General features: G+C 42.6%; 1 protein-coding gene across 1 annotated transcript in view; it reads right to left on the bottom strand.

Annotated features, from left to right (window-relative positions):
* The window catches only part of LOC105471402 (ubiquitin conjugating enzyme E2 H), a 119728-nt gene that overhangs the window by 84526 nt on the left and 15425 nt on the right, over positions 1-19777 (bottom strand). The gene's annotated exons all lie outside the window — the stretch shown is intronic.

Genomic DNA, 19777 nt, shown 5'->3' with positions numbered 1-19777 from the left:
GATAAAGACTGAAAGTATCCTCAGGAAAGACATTGCCCAAAAAATCCAAATTCTCTTTTTTTTTTTTTGAGACAATCTTGCTCTGTCACCCAGGATGGAGGTGCACTAGCACAATCAAGACTCACTGCAACCTCTGCCTCCTGGGTTCAAGTGATTCTCGTGCTCAGCCTCCCAAGTAGCTGGGATTACAGGCATGTGCCACCACACCCAGCTAATTTTTGTATTTTTATTAATATAGGGACAGGGTTTTGCCATGTTGGTCAGGCTCAAGCGCCCAGTCCCAAATTCCAAATTCTTAAAATTACCAACCTGTACAAAGCCATACCTATTCATATTTGAGAATAAAAAACACTTGTGAAGGCCATCTGTTGTCCCACTTAAAACTAAGGAGCATGGGCTGGACGCTTGAGGCCAGGAGCTCACAATCAGCCTGGGCAATGTAGACCCTTTCTCTACGTATATGTTTAACGTGTAAGAAAGAAAAGAAAGAGGGCTGTGCACTGTGGTTCTTGCCTGTAATCCCAGCACTTTGGGAGGCTGAGGCAGGTAGATCACTTGAGCCCAGGAGTTCAAAAACAACCTGGGCAACATGGTGAAACCCCATCTCTACAAAAAAATACAAAATTTAGCCAGGTGTGGAGGTACACGCCTATAGTCCCAGCTACCGGGGAGGCTGGGGTAGAAGGACCACTTGGGCCTGAGAGGTCGAAGCTGCAGTGAGCTATGATTGTGTCACTGCACTCAAGCCTGGGTGACTGAGCAAGACCTTATCTCAAAAACAAAAACAAACAAAGAAAAAAAAAAAAAAAACCCCACCAAAAGCAAGGCACATGGATGAAAGGAAATGTGTCATATGCTAGGAAAGAACAGAAAATGACTAACTCTAGTTCAAAGTATAATAATTTCTATTATCTACCTGTTTCAAAAAGACAGTAGTAAACAGCCAAGCTAATGAGTTTGAAATTAAGACAAAAACTTGATTGACCATCAAGTTTAATACCAGAATCCATTCCTAGACTTGTAAAAACAAAACCAAACAAAACTCCTGTTAACACCCTACTTAAAACCTTCAATGAGTCTGGGTGCAGGCAGCATACAACTCCACCTGCCTCCATGTCCTCAGGCGCTCCTCTGCTTATCCCTTGGCCTCACCAATCCTGGGACTCTGCACAGTCATGAACACTCATTAAGTTCCTTGAATAATGTGGTCTTACGGCTCTATGCCTTTGCCTCCCCTCCACCTGGAATGCCCCTCAACTCCACAGCTCTCTGAAAACGTCCACTCATCTTTCAAGACCAAGGTCAAACTTCTTCTCTTGGAACAGCCCCATTTCCCCAGGCAGGCTGCACATTGCACCCCGTTGTGTGTCCCTCTGTCACTCACTGGGAGACAAAGTTCATCTCTCTCCTAGAATGTAAGCTCCCTAGAATAGGAAAGCCATGTCTCACCTCTCTTGTTAGCATCTTTACTGCTTTGCAAAGACCAGAGACAGTGACACAGTCTAGTAGAAAATAATAGTACCTGCTGCAAAGGGTCATTGTTACCAAGTAAGTGAAACTGTGTAGTAGCGGTTAGCACAGTATCTAACACATAAGTACTTCAGTGTTCGCTTTTTTTTTTTTTTTTTTTTTTTTTTGAGACGGAGTCTCGCTCTGTCGCCCAGGCTGGAGTGCAGTGGCCGGATCTCAGCTCACTGCAAGCTCCGCCTCCCGGGTTCGGGCCATTCTCCTGTCTCAGCCTCCTGAGTAGCTGGGACTACAGGCGCCCGCCACCTCGCCCGGCTAGTTTTTTGTATTTTTTTTTTTTTTGAGACGGAGTCTCGCTCTGTCGCCCAGGCTGGAGTGCAGTGGCGCAATCTCGGCTCACTGCAAGCTCCGCCTCCCGGGTTCACACCATTCTCCTGCCTCAGCCTCCCGAGTAGCTGGGACTACAGGCGCCCGCCCCTGCGCCCGGCTAATTTTTTCTATTTTTAGTAGAGACGGGGTTTCACCATGGCCTCGATCTCCTGACCTTGTGATCCGCCCACCTCGGCCTCCCAAAGTGCTGGGATTACAGGCGTGAGCCACCACGCCCGGCCAATTTTTTGTATTTTTTAGTAGAGACGGGGTTTCACCGTGTTAGCCAGGATGGTCTCGATCTCCTGACCTAGTGATCCGCCCGTCTCGGCCTCCCAAAGTGCTGGGATTACAGGCTTGAGCCACCGCGCCCGGCCCAGTGTTCGCTTTTAAAAAAAATCAGAAAGAAGGCACTAAAAATGTGTGACTAGAAAACAGACTGAGAAAACATTGGGATACCATTTCACATCCATCAGATAGGCAAAATATTAGAAAGCTGGACAAATGTTGGTATGGATATGAATAAACAGGAACTCTCACATGTTCCTGATGGGAATGTGAGTTTGGTAAAACCACTTTGAAGAGGGATTTTTTTCATCTCTCGCCAAGCTGCAAATGAGCACCATCAAGATCAGCAATTCTGCTTCAGGTTACATACATTAGACTATTATTTGTAAAATATTGTTCTGATCAGCATATTTATAATGAAGGGATATTTATTCATATCTCAAGAATGCATCTCTCACATTATAAGGGTAAATATTTTTTCAGAGTAAGTATTTTATGAAACTATAAATTTCCATTACACATAAATATTTATGCATATATAGGAGCATTATGCAAATATACACATACATACATATGTTGGGTCTCAATGTAAAGTACATTTCTTACTGTTTCTAGTGAACAAAAAGGCTTGAAAAACACTATCCCAGAAAAACACATATGTGCTCAAAAAGACACTCATAAATGTTAATTATGACACTGTATATAATGGTAAAAAACTGGAAATAACCTAAATGTGCATTAACAAAATGGAAAAAATGTGGTACACACATATAACTCAATATAAATGAACTGGAAACAAATTCTAGAGCTACTAGAATACTTCTAATAATATCAATAAATCTTAAAAGTAATATTGAATCAAAATGTATATTTATATAAACATGCAAAATACTACATACATATATATATATATGAGAAAATAAACATGAATGGAAAGATGATAATTCATGAAGACAGGGAGGGAAGCAGAATCAGGAAAGACATCACAAGAGTCTTTAGTGTGACTTCAGGTGTTATTTCCTTAAAAAAAAATTCTGAAGACAATGTTAAAATCCGACAACTGGGAAACGGATGCTGTTCATTATTTTATTCCACATATTTGTTGTGGTGCTTAAAATATTTTGTCATTGAAAAAAATGTAGTGAACAAATGACTAGAAGATGTCAAAAAAAAAGCAACCTTTAAAATGTCCTGGTGTTGGTCAGGCGCAGTGGTTCACTGTTTAGGAGGTCAAGGTGGGAGGATCACTTGAGGCCAGGAGTTTGAGAATAGCCTGGACAATCTATCAAGACTCTCTGCCTCTTAAAAAAAAAAAAAAAAAGTCCTGGTGTTTATAGTTCCAAATCAACACATATTCCACATGTGATTTTTTTTTTAAAGCTAACACTGAAGTACTTATGTGTTAGATACTGTGCTAACCACTACTACACAATTTCACATACTTGGTAACAATGACCCTTTGCAGCAGGTACTATTATTTTCTACTAGACTGTGTCACTGTCTCTGGTCTTTACTCTTGAGGGTCCAATGGTATTCACCATTCTATGTTTTCTAAGGGCAGAAAAACTGACTCTTCTATTTTAGAAAGATTTTGTTTTTTCCAGAGAGAGGGTCTCACTTTGTCGCCTAGGCTGGAGTGCATTGGCGCAATCATAGCTCACTGCAACATCAACCTGCTGGGCTCAAGCAAACTTTTTAAAATACGCAGCTACAAAAGCAAATTTAAACACTAATTTAAAAGCTGACTTCATAAATTATTAGAACGCATGAGAACATTTTGCCCAGTAACACTGCATGGGTTTCAGAGCAATCTTTTTGGCGCTAATTTTGTCTGATTAATGTTGTTTAAAACGTAAAAATACAGGCTTTCTTTCTTTGAAAGTGGCTAGATGAAACATCTCACCATTTCAATATTTCCTGTATGGATATTACATGATATAATTGAAGTTACTATTAATATCCTCTGGTGTGATAATGGTATTGTGTTTATGTAAGAAAAATTCTTATTCTTTTTTAATTTTTTTTTGAGACAGAGTCTCATTCTGTCACCCAGGCTGGAGTGCAGTGGCGCGATCTTGGCTCACTGCAACCTCTGCCTCCTGGGTTGGAGCAATTCTCCTGCCTCCTAAGTAGCTGAGATTACAGGTGTGCACCAGCCACCAAGCCCAACTAATTTTTGTATTTTTAGTAGAGACGGGTTTTCGCCATGTTGGCCAAGCTGGTCTTGAACTCCTGACCTCAGGTGATTCACCCACTTAAGCCTCCCAGAGTGCTAGGATTACAGGCGTGAGCCACTGTGCTTGTCCTTTTAATTTTTATCTTGAGACGGAGTCTCGCTCTGGCACCCAGGCTGGAATGCAATGGCATGATCTTGGCTCACTGCAACCTCTGCCTCCCAGGCTCAAGTGATTCTCCAGCCTCAACCTTCTGAGTAGCTGGGATTACAGGCACACGTCATCACGCATGGCTAATTTTTGTAGAGACAGGATTTCAACATGTTGGTCACGCTGGTCTCAAACTCCTGACCTCAAGTGATCTACCCACCTCGGCTTCTCAAAGTCCTGAGGTTATAGGCACGAGCTACCGTGCCCAGAAGAAAAGTCCTTATTCTTTGAAGATGCTTGTTAAACTATGCTGAAGTCTCATGGTATTTGCAAATTATAAATGGCTCAACCAAAAATATGATAGCAAATATAGCAAAATATTGAGTCCATATAGTAGGATGGCATACAGGTATTTATTTATACTATTCTAATTATATGTATCTGAGTTGTTCTGTTTTAGAGATGGGGATCTTGCTATATTGCCCAGACTGACTTGAATTCTTGGGCTTACATGATCCTCCAGCCTCAGCCTCCCAAGTAGCTGGGACTACAAGTGCACACACAGTGCCTGGCTTGTATATGAGATTTTTCTTTTTTTTGAGAAGAAGTCTTGCTCTGTCGCCCAGGCTGGAGTACAGTGGCGTGATCTTGGCTCACTGCAACCTCCGCCTGCCGGGTTCACGCCATTCTCCTGCTTCAGCCTCCCAAGTAGCTGGGATTACAGGTGCCTCCCACCATGCCTGGCTAATTTTTTGTGTTTTTAGTAGAGACAGTGTTCCACCGTGTTGGCCAGGAAGGTCTCAATCTCCTGACCTTGTGATCCACCCGCCTCAGCCTCCCAAAGTGCTGAAAGAGAACTTTCCAGTCTATATCTGTTAAACAAGAAACTTAATATTGCCATTATTATGCAATTCAATCTGAATTACCCTTGTCAACTAACTTCCAAAATAAAATAAAGTTTTACCTGCTTTTTCTAAGTTTGGTTTTATTCATAAATATGTGGCAGCTGAAAATAAAGACATACAGTCATATCCATGTTAAAGGCCTACTACTATATTTTAACCAATAAATATTACTACCAACCCAGAATTTGTTCTGCAATATCATTAATCACAATTTGAAGCAGCCCTCTCTTGCTACTGGACTTAGACACTTTTTATGTGACTAGAAGTTACATAGTAATTTAGAAAATCATAAAACTGATTACCAATTTCCTCAGTAACATTTCCAAGTAACAAGCCAAATTTAGGTTAAAGAATCTATAACACCTTGGCTGGATGTGGTGGCTCACACCTGTAATCTCAGCACTTTGGGAGGCCAAGGCGGGCAAATCACAAGGTCAAGAGATCGAGAACATCCTGGCTAATATGGTGAAACCCAGTCTCTACTAAAAATACAAAAATTAGCTGGGTGTGGTGGCGGGTGCCTGTAATCCCAGCTACTCGGGAGGCTGAGGCAGGAGAATCGCTTGAACCTGGGAGGTGGAGACTGCAGTGAGCTGAGATCGAGCCATTGCACTCCAAAGAATCTGTAATACCTTGCTCTTACCTAATAATTAAATATTCCAATTATGAATTACAAACATCTGAGGTGATTACTGTTAGGTAGGAGAGGTTCTAAAACATGGAAGCTTTCTGAAACCTACTGTTCATAATGCCAGGGATCAGGAACGCTGATGGAGAAATTTACTGGGTTGAAATTACAAAATTATTTGAAATAATTCTCACAAGGGCCTGTCCCATCCACTAAACCATACTGTCTCTCTAGATGTATTCCACATGAAAAACAAAACTGAAACAAGACACAAGGGAACTGTAAGTTTCCATCAAGTGAACAAATAGATACTCTCACTCCACAGGATAGAATCAGAAGACATTAACTAGCTCCCCATATTGGACAAGGGCCATTAACATTTTGACTCAATTCTACCATCTGTAACAAAAGCAAAAACTGATTCACTCACAGAGTAGGCCAAAGTCTGACCTAAGTAGGGCAAACAAAGTATTTGAATTCTTGGATAAGCAGATTATGAACATCGGATAGCATTTTAATAATTATACCTTCAGGATGGGCATGGTGGTTCACACTTGTAATCCTAGCACTTCAGGAGGTCAAAGTGATAGGTTCACTTGAGCCTGGGAGTTCGAGACCAGCCTGGGCAATACAGTGAGACCCTGTCTCTACAAAAACATTTTTTAATATTATACTTTCACAATACTCCATCTAATTCCAGAGATCCATTTCTAGACACGAAAGGATAACAAACACGTCATTACTAATGGCATAAGACTGAGACTTTTCCTAGTCAACATTAACACAGGTTTCTAAATGTAAAATATTTCACTGCCACATTTTAAAATCCAAAATGAAGATGTTAAAAGTCTTCTACTTTGAACTTCTAAAAAAGCCCTAGTAAAAATTCATACCAAGAAGGTAATAAATTGCAGAATTTACCTAGTTTTACTGTGCATATTTATCTGCAAAGAGACTAAGATTCAAAATGAGATTTTAACTTCATGTCATAACTCTATCTTCACTTCTGTATTCCCTAGAAGGCAATACCAGGTATACATATGGCTGTGAAGGCCTTTTACATTCACACACACACAAAAAAAATAAGAGCTGCATGTATGTCTACATATAAAATCAGAATATTCAAGTTGGAAAGACTTAAAATCATCTAAACCAACTCCTTATTTGATAGATAAGGACACAGATAACCCAAGAAGGAACCAAAAGCCCCAAGGCCTCCGAGTAGCACAGAGCCAAGGACGAAAGCCCTGAACGGTCCTCCAGGCAGTCTCTTTTCCTAGCAACACTCTGCCTCTCCTCTACCAACCTTTAACCACCGCCAAACTACCAAATCAGGTCCTCTGAGTTAAAGGTTGAGGGTAAGCTAAACTATGAACGGGGAAAAAAAAAAAAAAAAGTTAAACTTTTTGTTTTCCTTTAACGCTCAAGTAAGTAATTTTATCACATAAGCCCAGTCCCCCAGCAAAGCAGAACCCAAAAAACATAAATAATCATAAACGGCCGGGCACAGTGGTTTACGCCTAAAATTCCAGCACTTTGGGAGGCCGAGGAGGGTGGATCACGAGGTCAGGAGTTCCAAGACCAGCCTGGCCAAGATGGTGAAACCCCGGCTCTACTAAAAATACAAAAATTAGCCAGGCGTGGTGGCGGGCACCTGTAATCCCAGCTACTCGGGAGGCCGAGGCAGAGGTTGCACTGATCCAAGATCACGCCACTGCACTCCAGCCTGGGAGACAGAGTGAGATTAAGGCTCAAAAAAAAAAGAAAGAAAGAAAAAAAGATATTCATAAACAAAAATTCACGGTGCTCTCCAGGTGGAAAAAAACAAGAAAAAAAATAAAATCCACGGTGTGGGACAGTTCATGGGAGCTAGGCCTATACAATAATACTCCCAAATACGTAAATGAAAGAAAAAAGTGAAACAACATTCGCTGTGAAAGACTGTACATTATCCAACCCAATACCTATTATCTCCTTCTTACTATCAAAACCCCGATTTTATTAAGGGCAGTCAAACAGCCTTGTTTCCCAGCCTTTCTTGCAACGAGACACTTCTCGCCCAAGATGATCAGGGCAATGTGTAGGGAGGCATATTCAGAAAAGTTCCTTTGGTTGTTGGAGAAGGGGAATAGTTTTAGCTAGCTCTTAGCCTTCTGCCAACTCACCCCTTTCTTCCTCCCACTGCATGAAACTGAGGTGACTGCAGAAGCGATTCCTTTAAGAATAAGTAATGCACTGAAGAGGGCTGTGAATACACACTGCAGCAATCTGGATTCCCTGATGACATGAAGCCCGCCCTTACCTGCCTACCTAACTTACTGTCACAACTACATTATTCCAGAACTGTTACTAGCAGCCAACTACAATTCCTAACTGATCTGTCCAGTAAGCAATCACATGCTAAATACATTCACATACATTTCATATAAAATAACCTCAAAACAAGTTACAAGTATTTCCTTCCTTTTTCGGTTGAGGAAACCAAGGCAAAGAGATACAAATCCAATCTGTGACTGAAGCCTATAGTTATTCCACTGTATTTTACGTCTTCAAATGTCACACATTTGAAAAAGTCTATGATTTTTTCTTTTTAAGATAAAGGGTCTCGCTCTGTTGCCTAGGCTGTAATGAAACTCTTGGCCTCGGCCCGGCACAGTGGCTCACGCCTGTAATCCCAGCACTTTGGGAGGCCGAGGCAGGTGGATCACCTCAGGTCTGGAGTTCGAGACCAGCCTGGCCAAGATCATGAAACCCGGTCTCTACTAAAAATACAAAACTTAGCCTGGCGTGGTGGCACATGCCTGTAATCCCAGCTACTCGGGAGGCTGAAGCAGAGAATTGCTTGAACCCAGGAGGCAGAGGTTGCAGTGAGCCAAGATTGCATCACTGCACTCCAGCCTGGGTGACAGAGCGAGACTCTTGTCTCAAAAAAAAAAAAAAAAGTGGACAACAAATAAATGGATAAAGAAAATGTGGTATGTAATACACTATATATGAGTACTACTCAGCCATAAAAAAAATAAAAAACCCCATCTTACTCGCAGCATCATGAATGAGTTTAGGGGACATTATGTTAAGTAAAATAAAGCAGGCACGCAAAGACATGTACCGCATATTCTCACTCACATGTGGGAGCTAAAAAAGTTAATTTCATAGAAATGGAGCAGAATAGTGGTTACTAGAGTCTGGTGGGGAGGTAGCCAGAGATTGGTTAACAAATATAGAATTACAGGTAGATAAAAGAAATAAGTCTTAGTGTGCACTGGAAGGTGACTGTAATTAACAATTTATTGTAGCTGAGCGCAGTGGCTCACACCTGTAATCCCAGCACTCTGGGAGTCCAAAGGCAGGTGGATCAGTTGAGCCCAGGAGTTTAAAACCAGCCTGGGCAACATGGCGAGATACCATCTCAAAATTAAAAAAATAAATAAAATTTGGCCGGGCACAGTGGCTCATGCTTTTAATCCCAGTACTTTGGGAGGCTGAGACAGGCAGATCATGAGGTCTGGGGTTCAAGACCATCCTGGCCAACACGGTAAAACCCCGTCTCTACTAAAAATACAAAAAAGAGTCGGGCATGGTGGCGCACACCTGTAGTCCACTCGGCAGGTTGAGGCAGAATTGCTTGAACTCCAGCCTGGCAACAGAGCGAGACTCTGTCTCAAAAAAAAAAAAAAAAAAACATGATTTATGGCCAGGCGCCGTGGCTCATGCCTGTAATCCCAGCACTTTGGGAGGCCAGGGCAAGTGGATCATTTGAGGTCAGGAGTTCAAGACCAGCCTGGCCAACATGGTGAAACCCCGTCTCTACTAAAAATACAAAAATTAGCTGGGCGTGGTGGTACATGCCTGTAATCCCAGCTACTCAGGAGCGTGAGGCAGGAGAATTGCTTGAACTCGGGAGGTGGAGGTTGCAGTGAGCTGAGATCGCACCAATGCACTTCAGCCTGGGCAACAAAGCGAGACTCCGTCTCAAAAATAAATAAATAAAAACTATTTTGTCTTTTCAAATAACTAGAAGAGTGGATTTTGGATGTTCCCAACACAAAGCAGTGATAAGGTGACAGATATGCCCAATTTGATCATTACACATTGTATATATCTATAGAAGTATCACTGTATGCCATAAATACGTCAATTAAAAACGAACAAAAAAATATATATATAAAGATAAGAAAATCAACAATATGGTTACACAGAAAAAAGGCTCTGCATATTAAAAAAGATACACAAATATGAGTTTTACATTTTATTTTAAAGACTTGAATTCTAGCATTGAAATCTAGTTTTCTGGCTTGAAATAAAGATAATTGCTTTATGAATAGAATATTGCAACTATGAGCCCAGAGTCAATTAAATGGCTGATAAGAGTAACATTCAGGGGCCGGGCGTGGTGGCTCACGCCTGTAATCCCAGCACTTTGGGAGGCCAACGGCAGGTGGATCACCTGAGGTCGGGAGTTTGAGACCAGCCTGACCAACATGGAGAAACCCCGTCTCTATTAAAAAGACAAAAATTAGCTGGCGTGGTGGCACATGCCGGTAAACCCAGCTACTTGGGGGGCCGAGGCAGGAGAATCACTTGAACCCAGGAGGCAGAGGTTGCAGTGAGCCAAGATTGCGCCATTGCACTCCAGCCTGGGCAACAAGAGCAAAACTCCGTCTCAAAAAAAAAAAAAAAAAAAGAAGAGTAACATTTAATGCACCATATCCTGCAGCTCAAGAATTGAAGTGCTATCCAGTATGTTTCCTTCTCCTCTCCACACACAAAGAGACACTAGCACATTTCATCACATCTATGACACACCATTATTTTATGACACACCAAGAAAGGAAAAAAGTTGCCCATTAGACTATGACTTATCACCATTTTAAGACATCTCAATTTCAAAGATGTTAAGATGTGGAAAAAAAGGTCTTAGAATCTATAAAATACACATCTTCACACACCACCAATTTTCCTGCTTGGCTACATGTGTATTGACATGGTTTACTTAATAATTCAATCCAGTCTGGTTCAAATATCATATTAACACATTGCCAGGCACAGTGGCTGACACCTGTAATCCCAGCACTTTGGGAGGCCAAGGTGGGCAGATCACTTGAGGTCAGGCGTTCGAGACCAGCCTGGCCAACATGGGGAAACTCTGTCTCTACTAAAACAACAAACTTAGCCAGGTGTGGTGGCAGGCCCCTTGTAATCCCAGCTACTTGAGAGGCTGAGGCAGAAGAATCACTTGAACCCAGGAGGTGGAGGTTACAGCAAGCCGAGACTGCACCGCTGTACTACAGGCTGGGCAACAGAGATTCTGTCTCAAAAAAAAAAAAAAAAACCTGATATACCAGAAACTGTGCTAGGTTACAATTAAAGCACATCCTAGACTTTATCATAATATGACTTCTCTTCCGACATACATTTGCTAGAGTAGTGGCTCTCAAACACTGTGGTCTCAGCATGCTTTACACTCTTCGTATTTTTTTTTTTTTGAGATGGGGTTTCACTCTTGTTGACCACGCTGCAGTGTAATGGCGTGATCTCGGCTCACCGCAGCCTCTGTCTCCTCTGCCTCCTCTGCCTCCTCTGCCTCCCGGGTTTAAGTAATTCTCCTGCCTCATCCTCCGGAGTAGCTGGGATTACAGGCATGCGCCACCATGACCAGCTAATTTTGTATTTTCAGTAGAGACGAGGTTCTCCATGTTGCTCAAGCTGTTTCAAAGTCCCGATGACCTCAGGTGACCTGCCCACCTTGGCCTCCCAAAATGTTAGCATTACAGGCGTAAGCCACCGCACCCGGCCTACACTCTTAAAAATTAAAGACCACGGCTGGACGTGGTGGCTTATGCCTGTAATCCCAGTACGTTGGGAGGCCAAGGTGGGTGGATCACGAGGTCAGGAGTTCGAGACCAGCTTGGCCAACATGGTGAAACCCCATCTCTACTAAAAATTTAAAAATTAACAGCTGGGGCCGGGCGCGGTGGCTCAAGCCTGTAATCCCAGCACTTTGGGAGGCTGAGACGGGTGGATCACGAGGTCAGGAGATCGAGACCATCCTGGCTAACACGGTGAAACCCCGTCTCTACTAAAAAATACAAAAAACTAGCCGGGTGAGTTGGCGGGCACCTGTAGTCCCAGCTACTCGGGAGGCTGAGGCAGGAGAATGGCATAAACCCGGGAGGCGGAGCTTGCAGTGAGCTGAGATCCGGCCACTGCACTCCAGCCTGGGCAACAGAGCGAGACTCCATCTCAAAAAAAAAAAAAAAAAATTAACAGCTGGGCGCAGTGACTCACACCTGTAATCCCAGCACTTTGGGAGGCCACGGCGGGCGGATCACGAGGTCAGGAGATCGAGACCATCCAGGCTAACACAGCAAAACCTCATCTCTACTAAAAATACAAAAACTTAGCCGGGCATGGTGGCACGCGCCTGTAGTCCCAGCTACTCGGGAGGCTGAGGCAGGAAAATTGCTTAAAGCCAGGAGGCAGGGGTTGCAGTGAGCCGAGATTGCCCCACTGCACTCCAGCCTGGGTGAGAGCGTGAGACTCCATCTCAAAAAAAAAATTAAATTAAATTTTTAAAAAACGCAGGGCACGGTGGCTCACACCTGTAATCCCAGCACTTTGGGAGGCTGAGGCAGGTGGATCACCTGAGGTCAGGAGTTCAAGACCAGCCTGACCAACATGGTGAAACCCAATCTCTACTAAATACAAAAAATTAGCTGGGGGTGGTGGTGCATGCCTGTAGTCCCAGCTACTTGGGAGGCTGAGGCAGGAGAATCGCCTGAACCCAGGAGGCAGAGGTTGCAGTGAGCCGAGATTGTGCCACTGCACTCCAGCCTGGGCAACAAGAGCAAAACCCTGTCTCAAAAAAAAAAAAAAATTAGCCAGGCGTGGTGGTGTGCGCCTGTAATCCTAGCTACTGGGGAGGCTGAGGCAGGAGAATTGCCTGAACCCGGGAGGCGAAGGTTGCAGTGAGTAGAGATCACGCCATGGCACTCCAGCCTGGGCAACAGAGTAAGACTCTGTCTTGGCGAAAGAAAAAAAAAAACTGAAGACCTCAAAGAGCTTTTCTATGTGTGCTACTTACCATTTTAGAGACACAAAATATTAATTCCTTTAAAAGTAAATCTTATGCATGTATACATCATTTTTATGAAAAAATTAATTTCCAAAACAAAGAATAATATAATAACGGCTTTTAATGATTTTGCAACTCTCTTTAATGTGCAGCTTAAGAAAAGAAAGCTGGATTTTCATATGTGCTTCTGTATTGAATCTGGTATATTCTGAATGTAACTAGAGAAGAGTCCTTTAATAGACTTTTCAGGTAATTCTGGACATTTTTTGTTGATATTATGCCAAAATTGACAGACAAGCGGTTGTCTCCTAAAAGCTAACTGCAACGTGGAATCTTAATTTGTACCAATGAACTTTTCATATTCTTATATTAAAATCCACTGTTCTACTTTACTTTTTTGAGACGGAGTCTAGCTCTGTCACCCAGGCTGGAGTGCGGTGGCACAATCTCAGCTCACTGCAACCTCCGCCTCCCAGGTTTAAGCGATTCGACTGCCTCAGCCTCCACAGTAACAGGGATTACAGGCGCCAAACACCACGCCCAGCTAATTTTTGTACTTTTAGTAGAGACGGGGTTTCACTGTGAACTCCTGACCACGTGATCTGCCTGCCTCGGCCTCCCAAAGTGCTGGGATTACAAGTGTGAGCCACTGCACCCCGCCCACTTTGCATTTTTTTTTTTTTGGAGATGGAGTCTCCGCCCATGCTGGAGTGCAGTGGCATGATCTCGGCTCACTGCAAGCTCTGCCTCCCGGGTTCACACCATTCCCCTGCCTCAGTCTCCCGAGTAGCTGGGACTACAGGCGCCCGCCACCACACCTAGCTAATTTTTTGTATTTTTAGTAGAGACGGGGTTTCACTGTGTTAGCCAGGATGGTCTCAATCTCCTGACCTCGTGATCTCCCCGCCTTGGCCTCCCAAAGTGCTGGGATTACAGGCGTGAGGCACCATACCTGGCCTACTTTGCATTTTTAATAGATCTTTTAACCAGGCATAATTTTTCTGTCATGTACTGGCCATTTGGAAAATAGTTTTCACTGACTTCCACAGATCTTCCAAATGTTGACATCATTTCATCATACATCAAAAATCCTGTCAGCAATGTCTATATCAGAAGACTGTTGGCCAGGCAAAAAAGGCACATAATGAATGAATATTACTATGAAACAAGTTCTGACCTCACAGTCCCCTTGAAAGTATCTTGGGGATCCCTAGGGGGCTCCAGACATCACCTGTGCCAGAACCTCTGTTATTTACCAAAAACCTAAAGAGTAAAATTCTGTTTCTCTTTCACCAAGCACATGCCCACACACAAAGAAAAACCAAAGCTATACTTACGTGTATACACATTTAAATATAACACTAAACTTCAGGTTTTGCATCTGTAAAATGAGATTTTTAAAAGCCTGGTTTAAGTATTTTTCCTATTATTCTGAATAACTAAGAAAAGGCCACATTATTTTTATGGAAGGTGTGAGCTGCTGAAGTAGTTCTTAAGTCCTCTTCTGTCACAGAATACAGATGAAAGGTAAACACAAAATAAAGGTCCTTAATGAAGTCCTGAGCAAACTAAGAAGTGACAGTATCAAATATTAAGGAAAGCCCCTTTTAGAACTTCTAAATTTGTAAGGAGGAACTTGACACACTTTGCAACGTATAAAACAGAGTACTGGCCGGGCGCAGTGGCTCAAGCCTGTAATCCCAGCACTTTGGGAGGCCGAGACGGGCGGATCACGAGGTCAGGAGTTCGAGACCATCCTGGCTAACACGGTGAAACCCCGTCTCTACTAAAAAATACAAAAAACTAGCCGGGCGAGGTGGCAGGCGCCTGTAGTCCCGGCTACTCGGGAGGCTGAGGCAGGAGAATGGCGTAAAAACCCGGGAGGCAGAGCTTGCAGTGAGCTGAGATCCGGCCACTGCACTCCAGCCTGGGCGACACAGCGAGACTCCGTCTCAAAAAAAAAAAAACAAACAAACAAACAAACAAAAAAAACAGAGTACTAAAAAGCTCCACAATTTGGATGGGTTTAAGGTATTCTATTTTACAAATGAAGTAAAGCAAGTTTCAGCTGTTTCTTTCCCCAATGCACAACCTTAATTTCTTTTTATCTTAAACACCAGGAATCAAACAATCTTAACCATCTGAAAATGGCACTGAATAACCTATAAGGTATTAGCATTTAGGACCATTTCAGAAAACAAATGCACGTTACATGTGGGAAAATGAACACTACATAAAAAGGCAAATGACATCCGCACAGAAAAGAACTGAAGTCCCCATCACTGGAAGAAGATTCAACACTTTCCTGCAAGATTTCCATATCGCTTCAATTGCAGGTGCCAAAGTTTAGCCTAAAAATGACCTAAGGACTTGGTGAAAACCCAGTAGTATATAATTCATTCTAATCCATTTGACAGGGGTTTGCTGAGCATCTACTACACAGGCAAAGCTATAAGGGACAAAAGCTTACGAAACCATAGTCAGCCCCAGATCCACTGTGATAAGGACTTACTCTGATCTCAGCACCTTCAACCTTCAACTGACCTGTGTGGTCCAGATTTTTAATCCACAAAAAGTGGGCCATAACATCTCAAAGCAAAAACGCTGCAAGTTTTGATAAACGTGAAATGTATTAGAATGAAAAGTACATTATTGAGCAATGACAGGCCGAGCACAGTCACTCATGCCTGTAATCCCAGCACTTTGTGAGGCCAAGGTGGGCAGATCACTTGAGCTCGGGAGTTTGAGACCACCCTGGGCAACATGGCGAAATTCCATCTCTACTAAAATTACAAAAATTAGCTGGGCATTAAAATGTAGCACATGACTGTAGTCCTAGCTACTCAGGAGGCTGAGGCAGGAGGATCGCTTGAGCCTGGGAGGTGGAGGTTGCAGTGAGCCGAGAAAGCACCACTGCACTCCAGCCTAGGCAACAGAGACAGACTTTGCTTTAAAAACAAAAAAGAACAAAAAAAACATGAGCTGAGGCCGGGAGTGGTGGCTCACAACTATAATCCCAGCACTTTGGGAGGCCAAGGCAGGTGGATCACCTGAGGTCAGGAGTTCAAGACCAGCCTAGTCAATATGGTGAAACCCCATCTCTACTAAAACTGCAAAAATTAGTTGGGCATGGTGGTGGGCACCTGTAATCCAAGTTACTCAGGAGGCTGAGGCAGGAGAATCGCTTGAACCCGGGAGGCGGAGGCTGCAATGAGCCAAGATCATGCCACTGCACTCCAGCCTGGGCAACAGTAAGACTTTGTCTCAAAAAAAAAAAAGAAAAAAGAGCTGAAATAAAAATACATACACCAGCTGGGCGCGGTGGCTCACACCTGTAATCCCAGCACTTTGGGAGGCCAAGGCGGGCGGATCACGAGGTCAGGAGATTGAGACCATTCTGGCTAACACAGTGAAACCCCATCTCTACTAAAAATACAAAAAATTAGCCAGGTGTGGTGGCAGGCGCCTGTGGTCCCAGCCACTCCGGGAAGCTGAGGCAGGAGAATGGCATGAACCCGGGAGGCGGAGCTTGCAGTAAGCCGAGATCGCACCACTGCACTCCAGCCTGGGCGACACAGTGAGACTCCGTCTCAAAAAAAAATACACCAAAACTAATTTAAAGGAGTAATTTCAACTGCTTAGAAAATTCTGAAGTCAAAAATATATATTTAAAAAAAAACATAAAATAAAAATTTAAAAAAACAGGCAGGGTGACTCACCCTGTAATCCCAGCACTTTGGGAGGCCAACGTAGCCAGATCAGATCACTTGAGGCCAGGAGTTCAAGGACAGGACAAGACCCCATTTCTACAAAAAATATACGTGTGTGTGTGTGTGTGTGTGTGTGTGTGTGTGCGCGTGCGCGCGCACGCATGTGTGTGTGTATATATATATATGCACCACAGAATAGAGATGAAAGGTAAAAATAAACATACATATAGAGGTATACATAGAAGCATAAACATATATAAATGCATATATAACTTTTAAAAATAAATTTAAGGCTGGGCATGGTGGTTCACGTCTGTAATGCCAGCATTTTGGGAGGTTGAGGTGGACAGACCACGAAGTCAGGAGTTCCAGACCAACATGGTGAAACCCTGTATCTACTAAAAATACAAAAATTTGCTGGGTGTGGTAGTGCGTGCCTGAATCCCAGCTACTCAGGAGGCTGAGGTAGGAGAATCACTTGAATCCAAGAGGTGAAAGTTATAGTCAGCCAACATCGCGCCACTGCACTCCAGCCTGGGCGACAGAGCAAGTTACTCCGTCAAAAAACAAACAAAAAACCAGAAAAGAAAAAAGAAAGAAAATATAATTCAGGTAATTAAATACATAAAACTTTGAAAGGAAACAGCATGCTGCCATTCTATCCTGACAAAAGCTTCCACAAATCAGGCACTTTTACAGGACTTATGTTGTTCTTTAAATTAACAGGGTAAATACAATTCTGACACCTTAAGAAAAGATGCAGGGCCATCTTTTGTTGTAGAGAGGTACCAGAACACTGATTAAAACCTACTAGGTCTGGTCGGGCGCGGTGGCTCAAGCCTGTAATCCCAGCACTTTGGGAGGCCAAGACGGGCGGATCACGAGGTCAGGAGTTCGAGACCATCCTGGCTAACACGGTGAAACCCCGTCTCTACTAAAAAATACAAAAAACTAGCCGGGCGAGGTGGCGGGCGCCTGTAGTCCCGGCTACTCGGGAGGCTGAGGCAGGAGAATGGCGTAAAAACCCGGGAGGCAGAGCTTGCAGTGAGCTGAGATCCGGCCACTGCACTCCAGCCTGGGCGACACAGCGAGACTCCGTCTCAAAAAAAAAAAAAAAACCTACTAGGTCATTTTTATTTTTCTTTATGAATCTTATATTCATAAGCAGGATTAACAGACATTACTAGGCTGCTGTTTTAATTCTATTTTTCACACAACAAATATGACTACTAGTAAAACTGGTGTTAATCACAGTTGAAAAGTAGTATCCTCTCAACCTTCACCTCTACTTTTTTCTATCAATAATAACAAAGTTACCAGAGTTTACTCTCCTAATCTGAAGCGTTACAGTTAAGCATTAATACTTCTTAAGCTACTACTTAAGGCCACAAATGCTATTGCCTAGAGAGAATATGATTATCAATTTCCACACTAAGAGCCCTTACATTCAGAAAGCCACCATTGCTTTTTAATACCAGTATTTGCAGTCCAGGTTTTCTCCAAGTATAAAAACATGCTAAAATCTATGACTCTAATACCTATTAAAATTTAACTTTAAATAATAAGATGCCATCAGAACTTCATCAGAGCTGACAAAACACTTTAAGAATGACATTTAAGAAATAAAACTGCCAGAAATGGCAGACTAAAACCATCATGTTTTATCCAATTCATTCAAGTGAGTAATATGCCTAATTTAAAAGCACACAAGTCACAAACTAATTTCTGATTCTATTAAAAATAGAATTCCAAATTCTCATTAAGCAAATAAAAAGATACATATGTCCATTAAAATAATCCAGTTCAGGCCAGGCGAGGTGGCTGGCGCCTGTAATCCCAGCACTTTGGGAGGCCAAGGCGGGTGGGTCACCTGATGTCAGGAGTTCGAGACCAACCTGGAGCCTGGCCAACATGGTGAAACCCCATCTCTACTGAAAAATACAAAAAAAAAAAAAAGTTAGCCAGGCGTGTTGGCAGGTGCCTGTAATCCCAGCTACTGGGGAGGCTGAGGCAGGAGAGTTGCTTGAACTGGGGAGGCGGAGGTTGCAGTGACCCGAGATTGTGCCACTGCACTCCAGCCTGGGCTACAAGTGTGAGGCTCCATATCAAAAAAACAAACAAACAACAAAAAAACCCAAACATATAGACTTGAAAACATACAATTTATGAAAATGAAATGAAATTACAGTCTTTATGAACCACAAATACAGTCTTTCTGATGTATCATGGTTTATATGTTATATATAAAACTCTCAGCTAAATCTCAAACAAGGGAAAAGTCACATTAATTACTCCAAGAGAAAGAACTGGTTACTAACTACTCTAATGCAAGAGCTCATGGATAAAAAAGATGAAAGCAAGTGAGTGTTCACAACAGCACGACAGACAACACAGGTATATTCACATATATGGCATTTGATAATCAGAGACAGCACTTTAGCTACCTTTCTTCACTGCCTAGAGAAATGAGCAGCAATCAAGACATTCAAAGGTCTACCTCCTTTCCTTCTTCCAACCATAAAACCAACCTAACTCAAAAGAAAGGTATTTTAAATCTTTATAGATAAAAATGAATAGAGTGACAAAATACACGATTTGTTTTCTCTTTATTCATTATCACGATGGTGGCTGTGGACAATTAAATGAGTCAGGTTTGTAAAGTTAACAGATGCTAATAATGTCATATTGCGATACAAAGATGAGTGCTTTTATCCTCAGTTCCCTTGATAATTGTGTTATCAAACACATGTTGTGTTCAATGTTTTAGTGTGCTTAAGTACACTTAAGAGCAACATTAATATCAGTCACCAAGATAAAGGGCTAAAACTCCTGTCAAAACTACTCCACATACTGAAAATTCTTTTCCCTCCTGTTTTCATCTATTTGAATATAATTTGTAATAAAAATCCATGGCCAGGCACAATGGTTCACACCTGTAATCCCAGCACTTTGGAAGGCCAAGGCAAGAGGATCACTTGAACTCAGGAGTTCAAGATCAGCCTGGGCAACAC

This window comes from Macaca nemestrina, chromosome 4 (assembly GCF_043159975.1).
Source record: "Macaca nemestrina isolate mMacNem1 chromosome 4, mMacNem.hap1, whole genome shotgun sequence".
Classification (NCBI taxonomy): Eukaryota; Metazoa; Chordata; class Mammalia; order Primates; family Cercopithecidae; genus Macaca; species Macaca nemestrina.
The sequence above is the reverse complement of the archived record's forward strand: the minus strand, read 5'-3'. Positions and strand labels throughout refer to the sequence as shown.